Below are 4,398 nucleotides of genomic sequence, written 5' to 3' on the forward strand. Positions count from 1 at the left end.
AGCATTTTTTACCATACAATTGTACCAAGGCAATGACATTTATTTATTTATTTATTTTTTAACAATGAACTCCATTTGTTACTCCACTACTGTTCCTCAAATGCCATGCAGGGTCACTACACAAGACACCCTAGCTACTTGGCAGCTTTGTTTCTGACATATATCCACAAGGATAGTGATGCTAGAGTTCCTTTTCAGAGGTTTCATCCCAATGAGTGTCAATCAAGTCACCTCGCTTCCTAAGGCGGAGTGCCCTATCTAGCTCCAAGAAATTCAACTCTTACTTTTATTTATTCTTCTTTTTTTATTTTTTTTATTTTTTAATTACGTGATTCTTAGATCTGTGCAATGTTCTGGGTTTTTAAGCTTTCTAGAAGGTTTATGTAATGAACTTTAAGCCAACCACTCCCAAGCTTGATGGCTTTAGGGGATTGAGTGTGAAACACTCCTCGGGCTTACTCACATGAACCAAAAAGGCTACAAGCCCGAGCTGGATTCAAGAATACTAGTAATGCTAACCTAACTGGTCACTCCAACCGTTTTACGCGAGACACCGGGCTAGTGACCTAGATGCCCCGGTAACTAAGTTGAAGCAACAGAACTAAACTCTCATGATGATTTGTTTTTTTTTTCTTTTTTTTTATTTATTTATTATTTTTTATTTTATGTCACGCCAAAACTAAACTTGGTCTCAGTTCCTTACCAAAAGCTCAAAGAAACACAAGACAGCCAAATGGTCTGTCCTTTCGACAAGATGGGGCTCTTATTGTCTGAGTCAAAACCCACCTTAGGATATATACCAGCTACTATCCTCTCAACAGGGTTTTCATTACTTCAGATTAGGGTTCCTACGTCTCTTTCTCCCGCGTTTCGCATCAAAGTAACAGAGAGACATGTAACTTACCAAAAGCCAAAAAATAAAAATCTGTCAATTGGTCTCACACCCCCAAATACCCCCACACTGAAAGTATGCAGTGTCCTCAATGCATGTAGAAGAATAAAAACAGGGATAAGGGAAGGAGTGTACCAGAAATTTGCAATACATGGCAGAATAATGCATCCAACAATCAGTAGCAACTACCTAAAAAAAAACAAAAACAAACAAACACAAAACAAAAGTACTAAAGAAAAAATAGTGGGTTGCCTCCCAAAAGCGCTAAGTTTAACGTCTTCAGCCAGACGACAGACTGACTCACGGAGGGTCAAGGATCAAATCATACCAAGGAGTCAGTTTAGAAGAAGGTTGGGGAGATGGAACCAATGGGGGGAGCGGCTCAAACCTAACTGTCCAAGGTGTTTGTTCTAAAGTGGATGAGGAATCTAGCAAAGTATGCACCTCTTCAGTGTATGCCTCAGACTCATCTCCAAGCATCACAGAGTGCTGCCAAGGGTCATCAATAAGCACATGAGAAGTGTGATCAGCCATAACTTCATCTAATAAATCCAATGCAAAACACTCTTCCTCTCGAATGGAACCTAAGGATGCATTGAAGATGTTGAGCCAAAGCTTCTTATTCCCAAAAGAGATGTCCATGGCAGCTGATCTACAATTTATGCAAGTATTTGCAGTAGCTAAGAAGAGGTGCCCTAAAATGATAGGGGGAAGCTTAGCTGTGGTGGCTGTATCCATATCTAAGACAAGGAAGTCCACAAGAAAGTATAATTCTTCCACCTTCACAAAAACATCTTCTAACAACCCACGAGGTGTTTTGATTGAACGATCAGCCAACTAAAGGATGACCTCAGTGGGTTTCAAATCTCTCAAACCAAATCTTTCATAGACTGAAGTAGGCAAAATATTCACACTAGCCCCTAAATCAAGTAGTGCCATACTTATGGAGAGATCTCCAATAATGCAAGAAATAAGAGGCGCACCTAGGTCCTTAAGCTTAGGGGGTAGGCGGCTGAAAATTATCGAACTAACTTGTTCAGTCAAATGGACGGTCTTAGGGATTTGAGTTCTCAACTTACGCTTTTGGGTGTAGAGGTCTTTTAAAAACTTAGCGTAAGCAGGAACTTGCTTGATAGCATCCAAGAGGGGGAGATTGATGCGAACTTGTTGGAACAAGTCGATCATCTCTTGCATCTTTTCACCCTGTTTACCCTGAAGGAGGTAAGATGGTGCCTGAAGGACTTGGGGAAATGGGACCTTTGGAATGTAAGAATCAGGTGATGGTCCCTCCACAATAGGAATGTGCAGCCCCTTCCTTGGGAACTGATGAGTGGGTTTCACAGGTGGTGTTTCAATAATGGAATCATGTGTGTCTACACCACTACCAGAATTCTCTAGGGTTGACTCAGCCTCTCCCTGACTTTGAGACTTAGTAGGCAATGTCTCATTAGTGGCTAAGGGTGTATCAGGTTTTTCCACCCTTTTTCCGCTCCTTAGGACTGTGACTGATTGGACTTGTTCTTTCCCTAGACCCATTTGATTGTTTGGGTTACCTATTGACTGACTTGGCAATTGGCCAGTCTCCCTCCTGCTTATAGCATCAGCTAGTTGACCCAGTTGGTTCTCTACCTTATTAATGGACTGAGTATGTGAGTGTAGCAGCTGTGTGTTCTGCTTGAGTCCACTTAATGCTTTTAGCACCTTTTCCTCAAAGGATTAATTCTGTTGGGGTTGAGGATATGGTGGTTGTCCACCCCTATAAGCATTAGATTGAATATTAAATGGTGGCCTATATGGTGGGTTTGGAGGGTTATTAGGTACTGAGTTTCTCCATGAAAAGTTAGGGTGGTTTTGCCATCCCGGGTTATAGGTATTGGAAAAAGGATCATTACCCGGTTTAGGAAAACCTTGAGCCACTTGTACCTGTTCCTGAACAAATTCAGGTTATTGTGCAACCGAAGGACAGTCTGTCACATAATGACTAGGGCTAGCTCATAAGGCACAGGCTTTAGTCTGATTAGGAGGAGAGAAACTCATTGGGAAAGGGAACATAGAATGCTATCCTACAGACATCAGATAGTCCAACTTCTTGGATAGCATATCAACCTTAGCAGTCATCTCTACAGTTGGATTGATCTCATAGAGACCGCCTTTCTTTGGTTGCCCTATGTGTGGAATCTCAGTCCGAGAGGCCGAAGCATGATGTTGGGAATTCTCACTAAGGGTTTCAAAAAGATCCCATGCTTCTGTCTCATTCTTGTGCACAAATGCTCCACCACAAGAGGAGTCCACCATCTGCCTATAGGTCATGGAGGCCATCATAAAAGCACTGGACTAACTGCCATTTCGGAACAGCGTGGTGGGGGCACTTCCTAAGTAATTCCTTGAGTCTCTCCCACGCTTCATGAAATTGTTCGCCCTCTAATTGGGAGAAACTAGTAATGGCTCTTCTAAGGCTATTAGTCCAGCCAATGGGGAAAACTTTTTTTAAGAATTCCTGTTGTATCCCCGCCTATGTAGAAATCCTAACCGAATCTAGGGAATGAAGCCAGTGTTTGGCTTTGTCCTTTAAAGAGAATGGGAATAGGAGTAACTTTAGGGCATCTTCAGAGAGGTTTTGGATTTTAACTGTAGAGCACACCTCTAAGAACTCATCAAGATGCTTGTAAGGCTCCTCATTAGCAAGTCCCTAATAGGATGGTAACATCTGTATGATGCTAGACTTGATCTCATATTGAGCGGCCTGAATGGCAGGCAGCTGAATACAAGATGCAGGGGTATAGGCAGTTGGAGTGAAGTACTCACTTAGTGGCCTTCTTGGCTGGTTTTCGTCACCCATGTTATTATTATTATCCTTATCCTTATCCTTAGGTACAGATCGCTCTATTTTGAAGTCAAGGGCAGTCAGGTTGGGGTGCAAAGAATGTCGACCATGCATAAAGCATAACACAGGTTGAACGTGCTAATTAAACAAAAATTAAAACTAGTAATTTAAAACGTGATAACTAATAAAAATAATTAATAAAAATAAAAATCATAACTAAAAAGAAAAAAAAATAACTAATTTAAAACTAACGAAAATACTTACGTGGTGTTGGCGGTTGCGCAATTCCACGTGCTACCCCCAATGAACGGTTACACATATGAGCTTAAGTGGTTGGGGGAATTAAAGTTAAACCTAAACACCCAATCTAACGCTGAAATAAAATAAAAAAATTACATAAAATAACCCTAATTACATAAAGTCTAGGAATTAAAAGTAAACCAAACGGACAGCTGTCCTACTCAATCTACTCAGCTTCCCCAAACGGACAGCTGTCCTACTCAATCTACTCGGCTTCCTGCACAAACAAAGAGAATGTTAGGTATACTAAAATTAACCTAATAAAGAGATTATAAATAAAAATAAAAATTCTGCAATTATAAAATTAAAACAAAGTAACACAAAACAACTCAATCAATCCTAGCAACCGTGCTTCACTTCCCCGGCAACGGCGCCAAAATTT

General features: G+C 40.9%; 1 non-coding gene across 1 annotated transcript; it reads left to right on the forward strand.

Moving 5' to 3' along the window:
• Positions 1-3,243: 3,243 nt before the first annotated feature.
• Positions 3,244-3,350, forward strand: LOC122644399. Its single transcript, XR_006330330.1, has one exon. It is a non-coding gene; the product is annotated as a small nucleolar RNA R71 (small nucleolar RNA).
• The last annotated feature ends 1,048 nt before the right edge of the window (positions 3,351-4,398 follow it).

This window comes from Telopea speciosissima, chromosome 10 (genome assembly GCF_018873765.1).
Source record: "Telopea speciosissima isolate NSW1024214 ecotype Mountain lineage chromosome 10, Tspe_v1, whole genome shotgun sequence".
In the NCBI taxonomy this organism is placed as follows: Eukaryota; Viridiplantae; Streptophyta; class Magnoliopsida; order Proteales; family Proteaceae; genus Telopea; species Telopea speciosissima.